The sequence below is a fragment of the Acinonyx jubatus genome, chromosome B1 (genome assembly GCF_027475565.1).
Source record: "Acinonyx jubatus isolate Ajub_Pintada_27869175 chromosome B1, VMU_Ajub_asm_v1.0, whole genome shotgun sequence".
Lineage (NCBI taxonomy): Eukaryota > Metazoa > Chordata > Mammalia > Carnivora > Felidae > Acinonyx > Acinonyx jubatus.
The window spans coordinates 76,383,636-76,408,405 of NC_069382.1; the positions used below are offsets into that span (position 1 = coordinate 76,383,636).

At 37.4% G+C, this 24,770-nt stretch overlaps 1 protein-coding gene across 2 annotated transcripts in view; it reads left to right on the top strand.

The window, feature by feature from the left end:
- Positions 1-23,668, top strand: part of IQCM (IQ motif containing M) — a 648,904-nt gene extending 625,236 nt beyond the window's left edge. For both annotated transcript variants that reach the window (XM_053216880.1, XM_053216879.1), the window contains exons 18-19: positions 4,094-4,138; positions 18,164-23,668. The gene's annotated coding sequence lies outside the window, so the exon portion shown is untranslated. The remainder of the gene's footprint in view (positions 1-4,093; positions 4,139-18,163) is intronic.
- Positions 23,669-24,770: the final 1,102 nt, after the last annotated feature.

Genomic DNA, 24,770 nt, shown 5'->3' on the forward strand with positions numbered 1-24,770 from the left:
CATTTTCAGATTCTTGAAAAATCACTTTGTGCCTAATTGTTTAGCATAAATAATACTGTGATATATTGGTAAATTTAAAGTATTTGATACCTGTTTCTGTCAGTCTGTCCATCTATCTACATTGTTTGCAAAAATACACACACACACACACACACACACACACACACACACACACACACAAAGAACCTTAAATATCCTTTTACATAAATACATGTAAGATGGCCATTTACTTGCATGATGAGCAGGCTCACATTTGTCTTGAGTAAGATTAGTATAGTTCACTTTGCCCAGTAGCTTTCTTTCCACCTGTTTTTCATTAGTATTGACTCTGAAGTCAATAGCCTAGATGTGACAACCAAAAGGCACCACTTTGATTCTTTCATTAGTACTTACCTAGGTGACTGAGACCTGCTTAGAATCTCAAGATGCTATGAGAGGACAAGATTCACAGAGGAGAAAACAACTCAAGGCCAGTATCGGATCAAGGATTTTGCTATTGTTCATAGTTGTTCTAGAGTCTGGCCTAAATTTGGCAAAACTGCCTTTTTTTTTTTTAACATTAAGATTATCCTGTCCCCAACTCACCATGGAATTTTAACTTAATATACTAAGGCTAGATTAAAGCAAATGTAATGCCTGTACTTACTCAGACTCCCTTCCTCCTTTTCTTAATATTTCCACCCAAAGTCTACCATTCTCAGTTTGGTTGTCTGTAGAAAAGTATTTTTAAATATTCTAGAGTCAGCGTCCTTTTTGCCCTCTCAAAAAGTATTTTATAAAGCTAAAAAGATGACTACTTAAGTTATTAATACCTGTCTTTTATTTAATTACTTCACTCATTCAATAAATATTTTAAAAAATTGTTTTAATGTTTATTCATTTTTGAGAGAGAAGACAGTGTGAGCAGGGGAGGGACAGAGAGAGAGGCAGACACAGAATCTGAAGCAGGCTCCAGGCTCCAAGCTGTCAGCACAGAGCCCAACACGGTGCCCAAACCCACGAACAGTGGGATCATGACCTGAGCTGAAAGTCAGATGCTTAACCGACTGAGCCACCCAGGTGCCCCATTCATTCAATAAATATTTAAAGAAGGACTTCATTTGCCACTCAGAGTGCTTGATCTGTTGGTAAAAAAAAATAGCCAAGATCTGTGCTCTATGAAGCTGATATAAAACAGATAAATAATTACAAAGTGTGATGAATGAATGTTATGAAGTAAATAAAAATGGAGCTGAGATAGAAAATTACAGAAAGGAATGATTTTGGGTGGGGCATTTTCATTGGCAAATCCAAGTGGGGAAGACCATGTTATACATTTTTTTCTGATGTAAATAAATACATTCATTTAAACTTCAGTAAGAAATCATCAAAATATGAATATAGCACATGAGTATTATTTAATGAATTAGTAGAGATAAATTTATCACAATTCTATCAGTTCATCTTGATGCATCAGATAAAAGTTCCAAAGTTCTAAACAAAGACTTGTCTTGATGATATTATCAGTAATTGACAATAACAGATTTGGACCATCTCATTTTAATCATGCACTAAGTCTGGCGTGTTCCAACTAGCACCACATCAAGAAGTTTGAACTGCTCTGGGAAGGAATTCTAAGAATGGGACACCCAAGGGCTAGGATCTGAAATGTTCAGCAAAGAAGCTCTACTGCAGGAGAGCCAAATCACTACTCTCTACTGCTTAACCAAGGATCCCAAGAGTTATACATGTATTTATGTGTACCCGTGTGTGTGTGTAGAGAAGCTATTGAGACTGTGCTCTGCAAGTGTAATCTGAAGATAGTGAAAATCTGACACAATTTAGAGAAGGCAGTATTTCTTGTGTGCATCCAAAATTATTTTAGCAAATCAGTCATTTATAAATAACTGCATCACATCTTTCAGTATTTCTGTATCTAAATACTAAACATGAAGCACAAAAGATGCCTCAATGCACACCAAGTTCATGTAAAGCTGTAAAATGCCATTTTTGGAAGACAAACTGCATTTGCTCTGGAGCCTTGCACACACATGCATAAAAACACCCCCAGCAAATATCTGCAGCCACTCGAACACATACAACCTCCTGTGGTTTCTCCGTATATCAGACGCAGCTGGGATGATTTGAAGATTATTTTTTAAGAATGCATCTAGCTTACATTTTTAGAATGTAAGTTCCAGCCAATAGATGAGATAAATGATCCTTTATTGCCACACAGCTCTTATTACCTCTCCAAGAAATCAGCAGTGTAAATATTCCACCCTGTGTCAACTAACACAGAAACTGGTAGAGTGAGGTTGCTGGAAACTTGGCATGGTGTGTAAATTCACAAGAATCCATCAAGCTCTTCTATTATTTATACTGTAAGATTTGTAAGCTGTCTGTAGAGTAACAGGTGTAGCCCCTATGGGTCAACAACCACCTGAATAATGCATGGGAAAAGGAAAGCAATACCACATACACCACAGTTTGGTATTGTTCATTTTGGGGAATAACTTTGCCTATAATGGCTGCCTAAAAAATCTTCCTTAGCAGTGATCCATATACTGTATAGTCATGTGTGATGGTTAAAGCCAGTTCCTTTGTATTTGACAGACCAATGTTGAATCCTGGTTTCACCTGTTACTACTTTCTGATTTTTGTTTGGTCAAGATACTTTTTTTTTTTCAAGACACTTTTAAACTCAGTCAAATTCAGTCTCAGTTTCATTATCTTAAGAATAAGGAAAAATATGTTCATAATTAATTTCTAGTTAGCAGAATACTAACAACTGGATTTCATTAAAAACTTACATACATGAAGGTCTTAATTATTAGAAGGGACAGAGATAGAAAGACAGTTTTGGGGGGTGCCTGGGTAGCTCAGTCACTTAAGTGTCTGACTCCTGATTTAGGCTCAGGTCATGATCTCAGGGTCGTGAGATTGAGCCCACATGGGCTCTGCAATGGGCGTGGGGTCTGGTTAAGATTCCTTCTCTCCCTGTCTGTCTGCCTCTCCCCCGCTCAAGCTCTCTCTCTTTCTCTCTCTCTCTTCCCCAAAAACTAAACAATTATTTTTATTTGGAAATTACTAAGGTCAAAACTATGAGTTATAAGAGGTTGTATATTATGAGTTACTGTCATTGTGTATTCATTGAATACAGATTCTGGATATCATCAACAGTAATCACAGAGAATATGTTTGTGTGGCAATGGAAAAGGAGCAGAACCATGGCACCCTGGAGTTTCTTTGCTAAATTAGACCGTAGAACTAGCATGTCACAGAACCTCTATTGTTGAATGTTATCATTTGGACAACAAAATGCTGATCTAAAATAACTTATTGAGGGTTAAGTAGCTATTATAACCCACTAAATGTAAAGGAAATCTCATTTAGAAGGCTATGAATGAAGGATGAGGAAAACAAGTGAATTGACTGAGGTTTCCAGTTAGTAATAGAGCAAAGTATACTAGTATACTATGAATGAGTCACAGAAAATAGAACTGCAAAATGACCATAACAGTTACAATTCTAATAATATTATCTAGTATTTACTGAGCATTTACTGTGTGCCAGATGTGCTGCTAAATGTGCTTTATGTGTCATTGCCTCCTTTAATTCTTACAACAACCCTAAGAGGTAGGCACAGATATTTTGGTTTTTCTAGATAGGAAAGCTCAGTCTAAACGAGCTTAAGTAAGTTGTCTGTGGCTACACAGGGAACACGATATAAAGCCAGATCTTTGACTCTAAAGTTCAGAATGATATGACTCTTTAAAATTTTCTAGTCTAAACTTAACAGGATTACTTGCTTCTCTGTAAACAACCAGATGAACATTTTTCCTATGGTGCCCAATGCAATCGAGGTAGTGACATATGAGAGGGATGAATGCCTACCTTCCTCCAATGAAAGTGTTTCCTTTAAAAATAATGGAATGAAATTTCCATAAATCTTGTCAGCTTTGTTTTGAAATTTTCTTACTATGACTCATAAGCATAAAAACCAAAGCTGCCGTGAAAGATGGAGAATCTAAACAAAGTTGGAAAAAATGTATTTTTTGAATCCCTACAATATTGTGAATTCACTTTATTTTTGTGGCCTTGTTTTCCCTAGGACATAAATACCACATTTCTATCTGTGGAGGAAGTGCTGCATAAGGTGAGCCACGTTCTTTATAAGAGAAGTTCATTTTTCCCCCAAATGATATGTTATGTCATTCTTAGAATTCTATTGTGAGCCCAGATGATAATGCATAAAATCCCTGCCCTTTGAGTTTGAAGACACTGCAGATTTCTTACAGAACCTATCCTCATAGTTAAGAGTGAAAGAGCAGAGATCCAAGGGGCACCTGGGAGGCTCAGTCTGTTAAGCAACCGACTCTTGATTTTGGCTCAGGCATGATCTCGTGGTTTGTGAGTTCGAGCCCTGTGTTGGACTCTGCACTGACAGCAAGTAGCCTGCTTGGTATTCTCTCTCTCTCTCTCTCTCTCTCTCTCTCTCTCTCTCTCTCTCTCTCTCCCTCCCCCCCTCCCCCACTCACACATAAGCACTCTCTCTCAAAATAAACAAATAAACATAAAAAAAAAAAAGCGGGGGTCCAAAGCACCATTTCTGCCCATTGTGATGTCTGGTCCATTACCACTAGATAAGTCTTAAAGACAGGGAGGAGAAAGCCCCCCAGTGCTAGGGCTTGTTGGTTTGCTTGTTTCTTGTGTGTTTGTTTACTGGAGATAAATGCCAAGAAGGTAATTATTTCTTCTCCCAGAAAGAGTCTTGACTGAGAAATGATAAACAGTCCCACCCATTGTGCAGAAACTTGGTGAAAATCCCTTAGAGATCTAGAAAAAACTTGAGCCAGGGAGCCTGAATACAAATGCTGGACAGGACTGAAGAGGAGGAGGAAGGGTGGTGTGACAGAGGGAGGGGAAAGAGGAGGAGGAGGACGACGAGGGGGAGGAGGGGAGGAGGAAGTGCTAAGATAAGTGGCACAAGGGACAGGGACAAAGATGAAGGAAATGAGAAATAGAGGTGCTCCAGGAAAGGAAAGGAGTCTCAGTCTCTTAAAAGATTTGCCATTATGTGGCAAATTATCTGAGCACTCCTGCAAAACACGAAAACAGAAATGTGGAGAAAACCAGCATAGTAATAACGACAAATAACTTCTAAAGAGCTCAGGAGAAACTACCTGAACATGAAATGTGGCCAGGAGAAGCTAAAAACAGTCATCTACTCATGAGAGCCTGTGCTGGCAGGCTAAATTCAACTCTGCCTAATAGTCGATTCTATATGAAATCAGATAGCTAAAGCCTGAAAAGAACAGTCAGAAACCCCATCTATTTTAACCAAAGGATAATTAATTAATTAGTAAGCAAACAAATAAATAAATAACTATAGGCAGAAGAATTTCCATATAATGGACAAGAATCTCTCATTCGAATAGAAGAATAGTGTTTTGGGGCACCTGGGTGGCTCAGTCTGTTGGGCATTGTACTTCGGCTCAGGTCATGATCTCGTGATTCACAGGTTCAAGCCTATGTGCTGACAGCTCAGAGCCTGAAGTCTGCTTTGCGGATTCTGTCTCCCTCTCTCTGCCCCTGCCCAGCTCATCCTCTCTCTCTCTCTCTCTCTCTCTCTCTCTCAAAAATAAATAAAACATTTTAAAAAATTAAAAAGAATATTGTTTTCCTCTTAGAGCCAGAGCAATCTATAAAACCGTGCCAATATAACTGTAATATGCATATTAGAGAAGACCTTTTATTTTAATTTTTGTGACACAGTTTGCAAAAGACTTTAACAAAAGACATTTCAGTCAACAGAGAGGCATACTTCCCAAAGTTCATGTTTTTGCTCATATTTCAGAAAAATTGCATTTTAGAAATACAACTGGAAAAGTTGTGACTGAAACCAATCACTAGGCGATCTCACACAGAGAACTATGCAATTAGCACCGTTGTTACCCAAAAGCTAGTAGAAGTGGACAGGGGAATTGAGAGGAGAATGAAGAGGAGGATATTTTGAAAGAAAATTGAATTTCAGTCTTGACTTAAAACCGGTTGACATTGAGGGCACCTGGGTTGCTCAATCGGTTAAGGACCCGACTTCGGCTCAGGTCATGATCTCACAGTTGATGGGTTCAAGCCCTGTGCTGGGCTCTGTCCTGACAGCTCACTGCCTGTAGCCTGTTTCAGATCCTGTGTCTCCTTCTCTCTCTACCCCTCCTCTGCTCATGCTCTGTCTCTCTCTCTCTGTGTCTCAAAGATAAATAAATGTTAATTTTTTTTTGAGCCGATTGACATTGTAGTTGTCCTATATGTCACTGTGGCAATAGCCATATTGTCTTAGTCCAAGCTGCCATCACTAAATAGCACAGATTTGGTGCCTAAACAACAGAGATCTATTTTCACAGTTTTGGAGTCCAGAAGTTCATGATCAGAGTGCCAGGAGGGTTGAGTTTTGGTGAGGGTTCTCTTCCTGGCTTGTAGACAGCTGCCTTCTTGCTGAGTCCTCACATGGCCTTTTCTTGGTACATGAGTTCAGAGAAAGAGAAATTTATCTCTTGCTTTTCTTATAAGACTAGTAATTCCATCATAAGAGCTCTGCCCTCCTAACCTTATCTAATGCTAACTACTTCCTCAAAGCTCCATCTCCAAATTAGGGCTGCGATGTATTAATTTTCAGGGAGACCCAAGCATTCAGTTCATGATATATATCTATATCTATATCTATATCTATATCTATATCTATATCTATATCTATATCTATATCTGTATCTATATCTAATTATAATCACTCAACAAAAGCTAAAACCTTTCCAGTGTCTCTATAATATTCCATGTCCCTCCACAACCTGTTTCCTATTCCCAGTACTGCTTATCATTCCACTAGCACTTTGCTTGCTCTGTGGCAGCCTGATCGTGTCTTCAAGTCCTCTGAATGCACTAAGATTGTTCTCATCTCATGGGGTTTCCATTCGCTGTTCGCTTAACATGAAATGTGCTTCTTCCAGGTAGCTATCTGATTTACTTTTTGCTTAAATGCTAGTGCATCAGGAGGGTTTTCCTGAGCATCCTATATAAAATAGCAACCATGCTTACCCACCCCCATCCCACCTTGGCCTGCTATCTCTTTTACCTACTTCAATTTATTTTCTATACCTCTCAACATTCTGATACACACACACACACACACACACACACACACACACACACACACACATATACACATATGTGTGTGTGTGTATACTTATATAAGTATATCACACATATATATACTTACCATCTTAGTATCTCATCAGGGACCAATGTGTTTTGTTCACCTCTGTATCTTCTATGTCTTGTCTTTTTTTTTTTAATTTTTTTTTAACGTTTATTTTTTTATTTTTGAGACAGAGAGACAGAGCATGAACAGGGGAGGGGCAGAGAGAGAGGGAGACAAAGAATCTGAAACAGGCTCCAGGCTCTGAGCTGTCAGCACAGAGCCCGATGCGGGGCTCGAACTCACGGACCGTGAGATCATGACCTGAGGCGAAGTCGGACGCTTAACCGACCAAGCCACCCAGGCGCCCCTTCTATGTCTAGTCTTATGTTGGCAGCCAGTTTCTCTAAAATCTTTGCTGGAGTACTGTTAAATGAAAAAATTATGTGCTATGTATATTTTACAAACACACACTTAATGGATCCTTATGTTTTCTATTGTTACACAGAGAGTCTGGATTATACTTTTTATAAATTTACCACTCAGATTTGGGGAAAATATTTCAGGAAGCGTTCTTTTTCCCACATGACGATCTTTATAACTATAGCATGTTATTCACCTAATTAAAAAGTAGCCTGAGTAAATCACATTTTGTAGAGTATTGTTTATGTGCTGTACCCCTTTTCGGGCAACAGCTTATAACCACTACTAGTATTTGAAGCTGAACATTCTGTATAGTGAACTACAATAATACTTAAAGTTTAATTTGAAAGTTAATAAAAACTGCCAAGAGAATTATTAATAACACCTAAACCTATATAATGAAGTGAGAAATCTCTACACATACACCATTAAGGAGACAATAAATTATAGAAATCACATATTTGTCATATTTGTATTATTATACAAAATGCAGTACTGATAGAAACTTTCAATTCTTCCTTCCAAAGGACCTGTGGAAACTCAGCTTTGGCTAGGTAAATAATCCCCTTCCTTCCTGGTCTTGCTTTGGTTATTTGTTGCCCATTCCTCCCTGGCAAACTTAGTGGCTTAAAACAACCACCACTTATTTGCACAGAATCTGCAGTCTGGGCAGCGTATAGTGGGAAAGGTTTATCTCCATTTCATGTAGCATCAGCTCAATTGGACATTGGGTGATTCACTCCACGAATGGCTCACTCATATGGCTGGCAATTGGATGTTGGCTATCAGCTGGAGCGTGGTGAAGGATGAGTACCTGGGGATTCAGTTCTTCTCTGCATGGGTCCCCTCTTACGGGCCTTTCCAGAGGCTTCCTTTTGGCCTCCTCATATCAAGGTGTCTGGATGTACAGAGCAAGCGTCCAAGAGAAGAAGGTAAAAGAATAGAGAATTTTTATAATCTAGACTTAGAAGTCATACAGCCTTACTTCTGTTGTGTTCCGTTGAACAAATCAGTCACAAATGTCTACCTGGGTCCAAGGGTTGGGGACAGAGATTCTATTGCTTGATGGAAGGATTGTCAATGTCATTATAAATGGAGAATGGGGGATGGACTCTGTGGTGGTGTTCCTCTTTGGAAAATACAATCTGCCATGGACCCATCCTGATTTTTTCTTCATATACTATCCAAATCTTCTTGGTGTTTCCTGCACTATTCTTTTCCCATACCTATCTACTTTGGGTTGTTGTTTATTTGTATTTCAGCCCTTATTATTAGTTATAGACAACCCTTCTTTTCTGCTTGTGTACCAAGACTTTATCAACAGTGCTCCTTAAGGAGGTTTGTTTTCTCTGAAATTACTGGCAAGATTTTTCCCATAAATTACTCAGCACTCTGAGAATTGCTTATTTCTTTTCAGTGATCCTAAAGTTCTACTTGACCTTTCCCTTCTTTAGGCCTTTTGTGTTCTTTGTCTATCTGCTTCTGGGTCCTGTACTATCTTACCTATTATAGCAATAAAGAGAGTCTTTTCTTTTCCTACTTTAATGGAAAAATAAAGCAAAGATACCAGGTTATTTGCTGATTAGGGCTTGAGAAGAAAATGAATGTTTTCCTTCATTTGGCAGAAATGTGGGTGACATGACAATGTCCCTGAAACTCTGTTAACTTGCTGTTACTCAAATAGTTACACCCCATCTCCTAGGGCAGTTTTCCTTTTACAGCAGATTGGGTATCACACCTTCTCTAAATTGAGCCTTATGAAATTGGCCCAGCAGCTATCTACCAGCCCTGAGGTCCACCCTCATCTTCTGCCCTTCATGTGCCTTTCCATGCAGCTCTGGAAACTATTGGAGTCTGCTTCACACTTCAGAGGATTATGGGAAATTGGGATGGAGGAGGCTTACCACCATTTTCCTCCCAGGGACACTGTGCCCCAGTTTCTTCAAGTGTTGCTAATACAGGTGTTTCTGTTACAGAAAGTTCAAGACCACACTGTGTCTGTGTATACTTCCCAACTTCAGGGACACATTTGTTCTTCCTCATATTGGATGAAGAGGGCTGAAAAGAATAAGGCTCTATGCTTCAGACTCCCAGATGCTCTTCCCAAATCCAGTCTCTCTGACTATGTTCAGCATTAACGATGGCACAGACGGGGATGTTTGTGTTCTGCAGCCCCGCACACATCCTGCTAGATTCCGGTTGCCAGGCTCCCCTGGCAGGAACTGTCAATCTTTCTGTGATCCTCCTGCAGTTCTCCCACTGAGCATTAGAAAGGGAAGAGAAGTACTTTCATTCCTACCCAAGCTCTGCTCTCTCCATAAGACTTACCACCTCTCTCCCGCACCCAACCCCCCTCTTTGACTGGGATAATGCTGGGGGGATGGGGAGAGTTGGTGACTAGGCATTTTCTAAACTGGCTCTTGTCACTAATTCCTGGTAGGAAGGTGGTGGGCTTTCTGAACATAGAACATGAGGTATATTTGTTCTTGGCTTTGGATCTTTGCAAAAATTCTAGAAACTAAGTATCCTATTTGCCATCCTATTTTATGTATTATAAAGTTTAATGTACTGATTATACTAATCTGTACATTTTCTGGTAAGAATTTGGGTTACCCAAAGATACTAGAAAACATTGAGGAATGTGAATCTTTACTCAGTTGCATCTCTCACAGCTATAAAATTCGATTCTCTTACCTAATTTCACAAATAAATGCTTTGTTGTGTGAGCTGTTCTTCTAAGGTTTCCTATGCTTTCCCTGAGATGGACACATCCTCAGTCAGAGTGTTTCTCCTTCCTGTCCCTGGAGATGACTCCTGAAGGAAAAAAAAAAAGATTACACTTCAGAGAGAGTAGGAAAACCTCTCTTAGAATCACCCAGCATCTAACAACATTCTTCTTTGTAGCTGCCTACTTAACAGTGTTTCTTTCTCCTTTTTTTTTTCACACAAAACCCCCAAAATAGGGAATTTTCTTCAGCAGAGGAAGGGTCCTATGAAGTTACAATTTTCGTAACACTCCCCTAGCAACAGACCCAGGGAGTTTTTCTTACCATATTTATCTTGGGTGGCATAAACCTGGACATAGACATAAAAATATGGGTGAAGATTTGAATGTGGAATACACCGTGAAGGTCACTGCTGTGTGAACTCTGTATAGTTTGTCACATAATATTGATTTGGCTTTCATTTATTTTGCTATTGTTGTTTTGTTTATTGCCACAAAAACCCCTTCAGTTTTTGTCAGGGAGAACTAACTGAATGGGTCAAATTCATCCAACATTTAGCTATGAGACCAGGCAGTCTTGGATTTGAATTCTGCTGTACCCTGGAGCCTTCTCCACCCAATGAAGAAGCAATTAATAAAAATTATTTGCATGGAGGTGATTGTTACAAGGGTCAGTTTCACTTTGAAGTGCTCATTTTGAAATTGTTATGGGTGAGTGGAAAGTGCACTGGGTTAGATGCAATCCATTCACTAAGAAATAATGATCAAATGTCTTCTAAACACCAGGTACACTTTGAGGGTTGAGGCAACAGCAGTGAGCAATGGGGACAAAAATCCCTGCTCTCCAGGAGACCATATTCTCATGGGAGGAGGCAAATGATAAATAAATTTAAAAAAATAAAATATATCATGTATTTTATGAAAATAAAGTATGAGATCCACCCATCAATAACTTGATGACCCTGGAGCTATCATGTACCCTTTTGAGACTTGTTTTTTTCCTCAGTGAGAGTGGATTTGTGTGGATGATCACTAGGTGGCTTTTGGTGTTGACATCTGGTGAGACTTTTCTTTAACTCTTTTCTGGTTTCAGTTTGTTTTTTGGTGTAAATTCAGAATGGCTTCCATATAGGCAATATTCCAGCTTCACTCACTAAGGGAAGGAGAAATTCAGGTCAGGAGACTGGTGTCTGGGCAACTGGATGTGATTCATAAATTTGCAGTAATTGCTTTTAATCTACTTTTTTTTTGTCCTAAAACTCAGACCTGAATAATCAGGCAACTATATATTAACTTTACCCAAAAGACCTTGGACCACCTGTCTGTTTCCTGTTTTCCTTGCCAAGTATCTCTTCTGGGAAAAGCTGACTGGAAACACAGCAGGACAAAACTCATTTCTCTCCTTTCTTTGTTCCATCTGTCTCTCTTCTCATCTGGGAGATCTCTTGTTCACTTCCTCATTATTTCTCACATTCAAGGCTAAATTCTCCACCTGTGCTTTTGATCCACTGCTTCCCATCTTCTTCCAGATGTTGTTCCTACAGTAAGTCCTACCCTTCCCTATCTTTCCAGTATTTTAGATGTCTCCCTCTGCTGACTCTTTTCACACAAGCTAAAAGTACTACCATGTCTTCTCCACTGAAAAAATCCTTCATTCCCTCTGGCTAATGCTCTAATATTCACTTTCCCTTCACTAACCAAGCTACTCTGAAAAAAAATAGGCTGCATTTTACATACCCTTCTTATCTCCTATCGACTCTTCAAAGCATGGATACAGGTTTGTAACTATAACTACCTTGGAAACTGGTTTCTCCCATATCTTTAATGATGTGCCAAGTATTTTCACCACTCTCTGCAGCATTTGACAATATTGTCCATGATGCTCTTGAAGCTCAGCCCTTATTCATATTTGAGATGTGACTGTGTCATCTACATCTACTCTGGTGTCTTTATCAGCCTCTTTTCCTGGTTTCTTTCTCCCCATACTTCGGACTCTTTCTTTCCTACTTCCCTCTTTGCACTTTTTAAATCCACTCGCAGTTTCCACTACTACCTGGTAACTGTCACCTCTCCAGATCCAAACACCTTGTTTGAAATCTTTGTATCTGATTGCCTCTTGGATGGTAGTATACATGACTATGGGGCATCATCCTTGTTCCTTACCTTCAATACAGCCTATTCCCTAATGAACTCATAATATCTACCTCTCCCTTAGCAAGCATGGACTGTTCTTATATTTCGTTTTATGTTGAAAGGCTTCCATCTACTCAACATTATGTCTTTAAAATTGTCCACATTGATACATGTGTATAGATCTAATTTATTTATTTTAACTGCTATTTAAAGACTCTCTGGACTCAAATCCTATCTCTGCCACTTAATAGCTTTGTGATCTTGGGTAAGTATTTAGTTTCTTCATGCCTTATTGTTTTATTTATTTATTTTTAAATTTTTAATGTTTAATTTTTTTGAGAGAGAGTGAGAGTGAGAGAGAGAGAGAGAGTGTGTGTGAGCGGCGAGGGGCAGAGAGAGAGGGAGACACAGAATCCGAAGCAGGCCCCAGGCTCTGAACTGTCAGCACAGATCCTGACGTGGGGCTCGAACTCACAGACCCCAACGTGGGGCTCGAACTCAGATCATGATCTGAGCCGAAGTCAGATGCTTAACCAACTGAGCCACCCAGGCCCCCCAATGCTTTATAATTTTATATGAAAAATTAAACTTTTATAACTAGTTTCTGAGGTTTATGTTCCATATATATTTATATACATTATATATGTATGTACATTCACACATAACATGTATCTTTACCAATACTTGTTATTAACCAGAACTTTTAATTTTCATCAATCTTATGGGTACAAAATAGGATGAAATTGCTGTCTCAATTTAAATGCCCAACACCTGCAAGGTTTTGTCCATCCCTCTGTGGGAAAACAAATACATATTGAGCAAGTACTTAAGAGAGTGCCTAGCACTTGGTAACAGCTCAATAAATGTTATCTATTACTCTTACTAATATTATTATGTAGTATGATGTTGTAATGATATAACATACAATTTTGTCCATTTTCTTGTTACCGAATATTGAGTCTTTATCCTTTTGGTATGAAAACCCTTGCCTAATGATTATGTTATTCCATTCTCTTTGACAATAATTGATTTGAGAATGGGCACATGACCAATATTGAGCAGAGAAACATGAACTTTTGGAAATGGTTTCCTTGCTCCTAAAATGAAGTCACAGGAATATAGGGTCCTTGCTTTTCTTCTAGACACTGTGTGTCTGGATGAGATCCATGGAGGAACTACAGTGTTCTTGCCCCTGAGAGAGGCCAGTCTGGGATAGAAGCTGGTATGTTAATAATGGCAGAAACAGAACTGGAAAGAACTGACTTCTTGAAGACTCATTGAGCCTCTGATCATAATAAGCCTGGTTTTCAGCTAAACTCTGTACACAGGTGATAGTAGACGTCCATGTTAATTAAGCCAATTTGAGATAAGATTTCTATTGCCTAAAGCCAAAAGAATTCTAACTATAAACTTGCTGAAACAGTTTTAAAATATTTATACTCCCACTAGCAATGTATGAGGGTTTGTATTTTTCCATGACTCTATCAACACTTGGTGTGATCAGACCTTTTAATTTCTGACAATATTATGGGTGTGAAATTGAAACTCACTGATGTTGCAGTATAAATCTCTGTGATTTTCTATGTATATAATCATATAATTCTCCTCACCTCGAGTCAATTTATGATTTATATCTCATCTCTTTTTATTCTCTCATTAATTTGCCAGTACTTCCCAGTATAGAGTTGAGAGGAAGCAGTCATGGTAATAACAGCTTAAACAAAATAGTTTATTTCTTACATTTCAAGAAGTCTGGAAACTGGCAGTTTGGGGCTGATATGGTCCTACATATTAAGAACTCAGACCTTTCAGTTCCCCACTCTCACACTGTTGGTTCATAGCAGCCTCCACATCAGCAGTGGAAATAAGGGGGAAGAGTAGAAAAAGAAAGGTGGTAAGTCACAGGCCAGATGTCTGTTAAGGAAGGGCTCTCGGAAGCTGCCTCCTAAAGTTTTAATTTATATCTCATTAGCCTAAACTTGGATTAGAGGTAGATATGTGGGGGAATAACTAAAGTAAGAAATGATCTTTTTTAAAATAATTTTTTGAGTTTATTTATTTTGAGAGAGAGAGTGTGTGTGAGCAGGGAGGGAAAGGGCAGAGAGAGGAGAGAGAATCCCAAGCAGGTCCTGTGGTATCAGCACAAAGCCCGATGCCAGGCTCAAAGTCTCGAACCATGAGATCATGATCTGAGCCGAAATCAAGAGTTGGCTACTTAACCGGCTGAGCCAGCCAGGAGCCCCAAAGTAGGGAATGTTCTAACATTTCACTGCCATTGAATTTGCTTGCTGTTTGGCAGATATGAACAATTGGATAAGAGATTGACCTTCTATTACTGTTTTGTTCCTTTTTTTTTCATAAGTTGTTTTGAATTTTATTAAATGACCGCTGCATTTATTTATATAAATTTTTCTTTACATTGTCAAGTTGACATATTATATTAATGTATTTTCTAAATTTAAATCATCTAAATATTCTCAGGATCAACACATTGTGAATCAGTTTGCTATATTACACAGTAGTTTTACATCTATTTGAAAAATGACAATTGCTAATCATTTTTCTGGCTTTATTTATTTGCAGAATCATTAGCAAATACATACTAGTTCCATAAAATTAGTGGCTGAATAATTTTTTGTAAACACTGGGACAGTTTTATAAGAAAAGGGCTTTCTATTTCTTGAAAACGTGGTGGAATACTACAATCTGGACCTGTTGCTTCTTCTGTATGTAGACTTTTTGATAATGATTATATCTCTTTAGTTGATATAGGTCTACTCAGATTTTTTGTTTATATTGAATACATTTTGTTAACGTATTTTTTTCTAGAAAATTAACATTTTATTTTAAAATTTATTATAAAGGTTCTGATATTTTGAACAAGTTTTTAAAATCCTCAATATTACATATATTTATGGTCTTTTCAATATCTATCTATGTACCTATCACCTGTCTGTCTATCTATTGCTTCTCTCTTTCTCTCACCCTTTTTTTTCCCTGATCCACTTTGGCAGAATTTTGTCTATATTCATGGTGCTTTTATAGAACTGGGCTTTAATTTCATTGCTCTTCTCTATTCTTTTTGCTCGTCTTCCATGACATTAATATTTCCTCTTTTGTTGTTTTTCTACTTTCTTAAGTTTTGTTATTTACCTAATTTCTTGATTATAATTTAGATCATTAATGCTTAACCTGTTAATGAATGTTTAATTTGTGCAGTTCTATATTAGTTACGTATGCTTTAGGCTAAAGTAAACGACACTTTCAGAAATATTTTGAATAGGAGTCCAGGCCTCAGATGGTGGCTTAAAGGCTTCATGGTCTGAGATCCTTCCATTTTGCTCCTCTCCTATCCCTAGGGAATTGCCCTGATCTGTGTAGTAGAATATCACCCAACTGCACAGCTGCATTCAAGCATAAGATCATAGCATCACTTCTGTTCACTTATGTCTTGTTTTCTGAATCTAGGACAAAGCACACCTTCATCCGCTCTTTTGGCTGGCTTGTGTAGGTTGTCCACCCTCACCCAACACACACACACACATGCACACACACACACACACACACATACACACACATACACATGCATGTATGCACGTATGCACACATATACAAATAAATATATGTAATTTTTAAAAAGAGCTAATTCATCATGGTGTATAGTTCTTCACCTTTGGATCCAGGTTCAGATCCTGGCTCTAACACTTCAAACTATAGCATCCATCAACAAGTCATTTAACTTTTCTGAAACATGGTGTTCTCATCTGGAAAATGAGAATAATAAAACATTCTTATGAAGTTGTTGAAGAAAAAGTTTAAGTAGGGAAAGTGCACAGTTTGGTTTTTGGCATCTAGTAGCATTCGATAGAAGTACACCTCTGTGTACCTATAGGAAATGCCTCAGTAAAGGTGGGATCACCAAATCAATTCCCGAGTTCAGAAGAACATGCTTTGTGATTTTCTTGTTATGTTTCTGCTTTGGGGACAAAGGACATTGTTTTTTTAAAGGTGACAATTCTCTAATCATGGTAAAGGGAGGTAAATACTTTGTTTTCCTCCAGGGAGAAAAAGAGATGTATTAAATGCTTAACGGAATTTTCTTCAATGCCACAAAATTGGTGGCTATAAATTTTGAACACAAGTTGAATTATTGTTGACGTTTTATTTCTTCAGGGGTTTTTTGACCACATCATTAAACTGTATCACTTTCATTGACCTAATTTTATCATGAAGTCCAGGGGACTATTAAAGGGATACTTTAAAAAATGAAATGAAATGAAATGAAATGAAATGAAATGAAATAAAAGTTTTATTCCATGTGGTCAATGTGATGTTCTTGCTAATTTCTATCAATTGCTGTTAATTCATTTTTGTTTCTTGGAAAAGTATATATAAAGATGAGCATTTCCATAAAAGGACAGATGCCATAGGTGTTGGGCTCAATTATTCTTATTATTTTATTTATTAAGAGCAATATCTAAGAATAAAATGAAAGGTGTTATTTTTCACAAACTCATTTAAGTGAATTTTGAAAATATGGGTTCAGAGAGTCTAGTGACTAGTTTTTAATTCACAGATCAGTATACCTAAATTTTAGAATTCAAACATCACCCCTTGCACACTACTTAGAACACACGATTACTGCACAAAATATATCAGTCAGGAAAAGAAATTTTTTTCCCTTGACTGAGTATGAAAGGAGGCCTGAGAAATGTATCTGTACCTGGTCTCAGGAGCAAGTAGTATAATTTGTTTTATACAATAAAATTCTATCAAAAATTTTACCTAGAGGCACCTGGATGGCTCAGTTAGTTAAGTGTCAGACTCTTGATTTTGGCTCAGGTCATGATCTCATGGTTGGTGGCTTTGAACCCTGAGTCAGGCTCTGCACTGATAGCACAGAGCCTACTTGGGAGACTCTCTCTAACTCTGTCTCTCTCTCTGCCCCTCTCCAGCTTGCTTACTTTCTCTCAAAATAAATAAATAGATAAACTTTAAGGAAAAAAATAGAATGATTCAGAGATGAAAAAAATGCAATAAAGGAGATTGGAAATAAGTTTGATGCAGAAATGAATTAAAACTTTAAACTATCTGAAACATTATGGGGCACCTGGGGGACTCAGTCGGTTAAGTGTCTCATCGAGCCCCACGTTAGGCTGTGTGCTGGCAGTCCAAAGCCCACTTGAGATTCTCTCTAGCCCTCTCTCTCTGTCCCTCCCCTACTTGCTCTCTCTCTCTCTCTCTCAAAAAAGTAAACATTTGAAAAAAATTATCTAGAAAAAAATCAGTTAATTCTAACAACTTATACTACAAAAGGGGAAAGATGAGGAGAGATTGTGAAGGAAAGAGACAAAACAGACAGAGACAGAGACAGAAACAGCCATATAAACAAAGTGACAGAGAGAGAGAGAGAGAGAGAGAGAGAGAGAGAGAGAGAAGCAGCAGCAGAGAGAGGCATTTCCCCCTACAACTGAGTGAAGTCATCTGCTTACTTGGCTGTGTCTCTAAGATATTAATTCCAAATTGGGGGACATAGAAAGCATGAAGAAATTAACTTCATAAACTATCAGAAGTCTATTTTAGTTAAAATTTAGCTCTTCGATCAAACCCCCTTTTTTTAAAAAAGTCTTAAGGTTAATGTTATATAGCACTTGAAGAACCAAGACATGTAATGTTTGTCTTCTTTGCCTTCCTTGATCTGTCTCCAGAAACGTGCTCAGAGAAAGGAGCTCAGTGCCCAAGAGGAACAAGGACAGACCTCACACAATGACACATCCTAGATAAGTATCACCTTAAACAATGACGTTGGGACTTCTTCCCTAATCAATCGTATCTGGCTTCCAAATTTAAATACAGTTTTATATAAGCAATGTATGATTTCTATTGTTTTTCTTATATGTATTTTCTATATAGAAGTATCATTACTTAATTTCCCAAGCAAATCAGTTTTTCCTAAATTGAAAGTTAGCCTTTGTTGAATGCTATTTTAACACAGAATAACAGGAGTATTTTTGCAAATATAACTATCTGCTTTAATAAAGATGGAGACACCTTGAACTACACACACACACGCAAACACACACACACACACACACACACACACACACACACACACACACATATACTTTGACACATACTTTCAGGTAATAGTGAAGAATGAAGAACCTGAGGGAAGCATTACTTTAGCCTGGTAGCTTTCTTAATTATCATTACCCCTTTATGATGCTATTTGCAGCTGAATAACTAGTTTCTCTCTCCCAGCCATGACTTCCTTCTGTTCATCCCTGCAGTGGAGGCAGAATCCTGTGTGTGTGACACTGCAATCTGTCACATGGTATGATTGTAATCCCCACACATTCAGCATTAGCCATACCAAGTGTAAGGAAAAGAAGAACAATATCCTCCACACTTAGTTAAAATGTCATGGAAAACTGTGAAAAACACACACACAAAGTGTTCAGGGTGTCCATTTTTCAGCATGATGTATTTTTAGTTTTCTGCAGCCGGCAAGTCTTAATTCAAACCAAAGAAAAATATCAATGGACTGCATATGGTACACTTCTCAGCATCTTTAAACATATTTGAACCAAGCAACATCATCCTTAAAGCATTTTCTAGGACTAAACTATAACTGCTCACATTTATAATGCCTCCAAACCAGGGAGTGAAAAGGAACCTGGAAGAAACATTGCCAAGCCATCCTCCTGTCTTTCTGGATGCTGTTTCTCAGTCTTTTTGTGGGTCCTTACCTTGGGCCTCTTCTTGTTTATGGTTGTTCATGTTTACGCCCACTCCCCAGACGATCTCATTCAGATCCATCTACATAATGGCTCCCAAATTCATGTCACTAGATTAGCCTTCTTTCTTGAAATTTGAATTCATATATGCAGCCACATACTTGACATCTCCACTTGGGTATGTAACCAGCAGCTCAAACGTAATGTGTCAGCCATGTCCAGTCACCAATCCCCAAATCTGCCTTCTCATCTGAGTTCATGGTAACTTCATTTCTCTAGTTGTTTTGCCCCAAACACCATCACTGACAATAATCTGTGTAACAAGCCCCAAATGTCTTGTTGTCCTACTTCTACAACTTCCATAGAGTTATAGTGGAGAAGCATATTTTTAGTAATATCTAGTGTTGAAAGTACTAGAATCATTTGTTGCATATTGCAAAGGGAGCAAGAAATGGAATTCACAATAATAATAAAGTGAGCAAAGAGCCAAATTTTAATACAACTTTGTTTATGCAGTGGGGCTCAAAGAATGACAGGATAGATGAATAAATAAAGGAGTGTGGTATTTATAATACATCAATGTCAGTATTTCAAGTGTAGTCACCGTTTGACAATGCAGAAAATGGATGTAAATATAGAATAATTAGACCTCCATTCTTAACCTAGAAAATCAAATTCTTTACTCTCATCTCCCTAAGTCTTTTGTTTTGAACACTTAGCTTGGTAAATTGTGTCATATAAATGCAAACATTTTTCAGGTTTGTAGAGTACCTAGTATAAAGTTAGTAAAAAAAATCTGTTCGAGTATTGTTTTCCCCCAGTGTGCAGTGCATTTATTGTTTAAACAACTTACCTAGCTAATGTTCATTTGTAAATAGTTCACAAGGAACTATTATTTATCAGTGTGTGAGCCATTAAACTCACACTGTAGTACATAATTACATATAAGTAGTAGAGAATGCTCCAAAGTGTTTCTCTGCCAGGTAAATGTTCATCACAAACATGTACAAGGTATATTGATGATTTTTCCAAACTCTAACTGTTGGCTTAGCCTAGAAATGATTACCTTTTGCAGACTAGTAAAGTGTTGCAATTATGTTTTTAATGCATAAAAGTTTGCAATAATGTTTTTAATGCATAGCATTATATGGGGAACAAATTATTTTGAAACAGTCAAATATTGAAATAGGGAACAAATTATATTAGAACAGTCAAAATATTAAGAAAATATTTGTGACACAAATAACGTTTCTTTGAATGTTAATAACAAACAAGATCTAGCAGTTGGTCTAAAACTGCTATAATTTCAAAATAGTGATAAGAAAATTTCTAGGTATCTTCAATACATATAAATATGACATTATTAAAATATCTGTGATTTCTGTTGGCGACAAAGTCATAGATATTGCTAATAATAATGTTGTTGGTTGCCTACATTCATATTGGAAGGAAATGATGAAGTTTGAGTTATAGATTAATAAAAATAAAAATGGATTTTTTTTCATCCAAATTTTCACCTCCCACCCCCCTTGAATTCTAACAGATCTCTTTTGGGTGATATTCCCTATGTAAGAATGCCTGATTTAGCCCCTCTCTTGATTAAAGGCTTTTAATGCATCAAAATGGTGTTTTTTGAGCCTGTCAAATCACACTTGTATTTTTCTTTTCCTCTTGGAGGATTGATGTTTGGATTAAAAAATATATATCCCTTTTGTAAATATTAACTGTCATCTTTAGCTGTGATAGATATTCACTTATCCCAGGGTGGCACATCCATAAATACATTCATGTTTCTTTCCGTGTTTCTTCCCATATCCTCAGTAAAAATTTAAGTCTCCTGTGTGTTCTCCAAATTAGTTAACAGAAAGCATTTGCTTAAATGTAATTCTCCTTTGTGATGCTTAATCAAAAGAAGAATGTTTTCCCCCAGCTTTTTCTAACTTGACACAAGAAATAGCTTCAAGTTTTTTCAGTGGGACTCATTATGTGGTTGCTGATTGGTGCGATCTGCTTGTTTGGGGTGATTGATACTTGCTTCTAGAATACCAGGAAAGGGAGCTTTGCCAAATTTAGAAGTCGTCCCACCCTTATGCAGTCTATAGTTTTGACAGAAAAAAAAATGAGGCTTTGAGTATTTAAATTGGTTTGCTTGGCAAATACAGCTCCAAAGGCTTCTTAGAGATCCCATATTCTTAAAAATTAAGCTTGAGGGGCGTGTGGGTGGCTCAGTCGGTTAAGCGCGGGATTTTGGCTTACGTCATCATCTGGAGGTTCATGGGTTGGAGCCTCCCCTCTGGCTCTGTGCTGACAGCTGAGAGCCTGGAGCCTGCTTTGTATTCTGTGTCTGCCTCTCTCTCTCTCTTCCCCTCCCCCCTCATGCTCGCTCTCTCTCTCTCTCTCTCTCTCTCTCAAAAAATGAATACACATTTAAAAAAATTTTTTTTAATTAAACTTGATAACTCCAGTAACTCGAATTATATTAGGACTTCTAGATTTCTTTCTTTCTTTTTACTTTTTCTTTCTTTCTTTTTTCTTGCCTTCAATAAAGATTAATCCCTTGGCAAAACAATTAAGGGCTTAAATGAACCTGGGATGTGTAAATGCTATGCTGAGATCTTAGCACCCTAACACAGGTTCTGTCATTAACCCAGGGTTTATTTGGATCATAAAGAACTGCTCTAGGTTTAGAAGACCTGTGTATCATCTTAATTTTACTTTTGTTAGTCCGCAGGGCTTGTCACTTAATTACAAGTCTCTTAAGTTTCTATGATTGCAAAACTCACCTTATAAGATATGATACTTACCTAATTTTCCTTAGCTCACTTAAAAATAAGGAAAGAAAGGATTTTCAACACATACATCAGGAAATGATGGAAATTAATATTGAATGAATTAGTCTATGGCAATTAATTTTAAATCACTGAGGACTCTAACACCAATAGTATACAAAATATGAATTGATGCTTTGGAGTATAACTTAAATAAGCCACAGATCTGATCTGCTTAAGATTGTGTCCATTTAGCATGTCTAATGCTTACAGTCATTTTTATTCATTCAAAAATATTTATAAATATTTACTGGACACCTACAATGTCATAGGCATGGTGCCAGGTAGGCCAAAAACAAAATGGATAAATTGTGGGCCCTTCCCTCAGTGAGCTCACAGGGTAGGGAGGAGGGAAAGCTTAAACATTCTTTAAGAACACTGCTGTTTTTATTTTAAGGTACCTCCCTTCCATCTCTAGATGTTATATCTTTACATATCCTTTCCTTCCCTTGGAACCAGACTGGAACTACAGAAGAAAATTAAAAACACGTTCAGTATCAATGTTGTTATTTCATAGGCTAACAGTAAAGAATTAGGCTAAGAAACACGTGTCTTATTTTTATAGGATTTCAGTATTGGTATGAGTCACAGACTGAGAGGAAATTATTCTATTAGAATCCTTTGATATGAAAAAGCACTTTCTCAGTTTCTTAGCATTTTGTCACTTTACTCACCATTAGTTTCTACCTTCTGAGGGAGGAAACTACTAAAAAGGAAAAAGAATTGAAATTTTAATAAATTCGGTTCTTATAAGGCTTTTGACAATGAGGTCAAAAACTTTGAGATGAATATTGTATTGTCAGGAGTGGGTTTTGCTGCTTTACCTAGTCATGTTTACTTTGAATTATTTCTTATCAAGAGAGTTAATTAACAATTGCAGTATTTAATTCAGCTTTAAAAAGAATCATTAGCCCATTCATCCAAGAAAGACCAACAAACTGTTCTTACTGTTTATGAATTCTTGTTTACACCACACAATGTTAGCTTCTCCAACAGGATAACTCTCGGTGAAAGAAACGGATAAAAATGTTTAGGATGGACCCCAGTCATGTAGAGTCCCCCTCTTCCCCCAAATAAGGGATAGAGAGAAAGGGAGAAATAGAAGACTAGACCATGAGAGACAAAGGATGGGAATGAAATAGGATCAATGGAAGGCATGGTAATGGGGGAAACAGACTGAAAAAGAAAAACAGCTACAATCAAGGTAAGAGTTTTCTAAGTGCCTGGAATTAAGTGGTAAGACAGATGATGGGGTTAGAAAAAATTCAGTTTGGAGTCTATTGACTGCTACAGACTTAAAGAAGACTTATAAGACTGGAAGAAATCAAGACTAGCAAAACTAAGACAAGCAAAATTCAAGAGAAATGAGTTTTGAAGGCACTTTTTATGTAAAAGCATTTGAGAAAACAATGTTTATAAACTAGATAATTAGCAGTCATCATGCTTTTGGAATAAAAGACAACTGGGAGGGTGAGAATGGGATGGGGGAGAAAAGACCCATGTCTCAGCAGTTTTTGGAAGTTGAATTGTTTGGGGGGACAAGAGTCCAAATGAAGTTCATTTCCAACTTTATTATGAAAACAAGAGGAGGAAAGTTTTCTCAGTTTTGAAGGCGTTGTGAAATTACTATGTGTTTTAAAATGAACCCAGTTTCAGTTAATATTATTAACAATGATTATTTGGCTACTAGTATCGGGTGTTCATTACTAGATTGAATTTTTCAAATTCCTTTTTTCAAATAATCAACTATCAAAATTTCCACGTGACATGTTTTACATGGGCATGAACTGCACTTCACAGTTTTATTTCATTGTTTATGTGCTCTTCAGTTACTTCTATTTCTTCCCATAAGGTTTAGAATTAAAAAAGAACTCTGATGCACACACACACACACACACACACACACACACACACTTTTCTGTCAAAGGGATTCTCAAGCCTACAGACAAAGAGAGTATGACAGAGAGCATATTAAATTTATCTTATGTTCTTTAGAAGATTTCCATTAGTTCTTCAGTATCATATCCTCAGCTTTACCATGAGCCCCTCTGGGTTCTGGTCCTGTAGCTGATGGGCCCTTATTTTGAGAGTGTATCAGGCTCCTGTAATGTTTTGTTCACATTTTTTGTATTTTGTAAAGAACATTAAATGGATAGAGTGCATTGGCATTTATTAGCTGGGAGGGGGAATTTTGATTTACTTCTTTCAGGAAATAAATGCAACTGGGTGTGGTTTTCTATATGACTCAGAAACAGTTCCTGGTGTCATAGTCTGGGATTTTATCACCGAGTGAAACAACTGTTTCAGGAGCCAACTTTATCAGAGCATTGCCTTCCAGGGATCTGCCCTTGCCAGCAACTTGCCTTGCTTTCTTCAAGAGTCCCTTGTGTAAAGGAAAAGCACATGAATTAAATCACGTTGGTGCCCCATCAATCTCAAGGATTTGGGAGGTGATTAGGACATCTGCTGCTTTAAGTGAGGTTGCCGAGAATGTTTTGTGCTTACTTTTGATCATATTACATATATTAGGTTGAAGCCCACAACAATGTTTTTTTTTAATGGATTTGAACATTAAGACCAGAGGCTTATTTTAAGGGGGTGGGTTTCTGGCTAAAGCATAATTTCTAAGCCAATTCACTCATTATCTGAGTATAAGAAAGTCAGAAGTTCATCATATTCAACTTGAATATTTTTACATAATCCCTGGAGTAAGTCTTTTCAGTTAGGCTCATCCTTAAAGCCCTAACAAG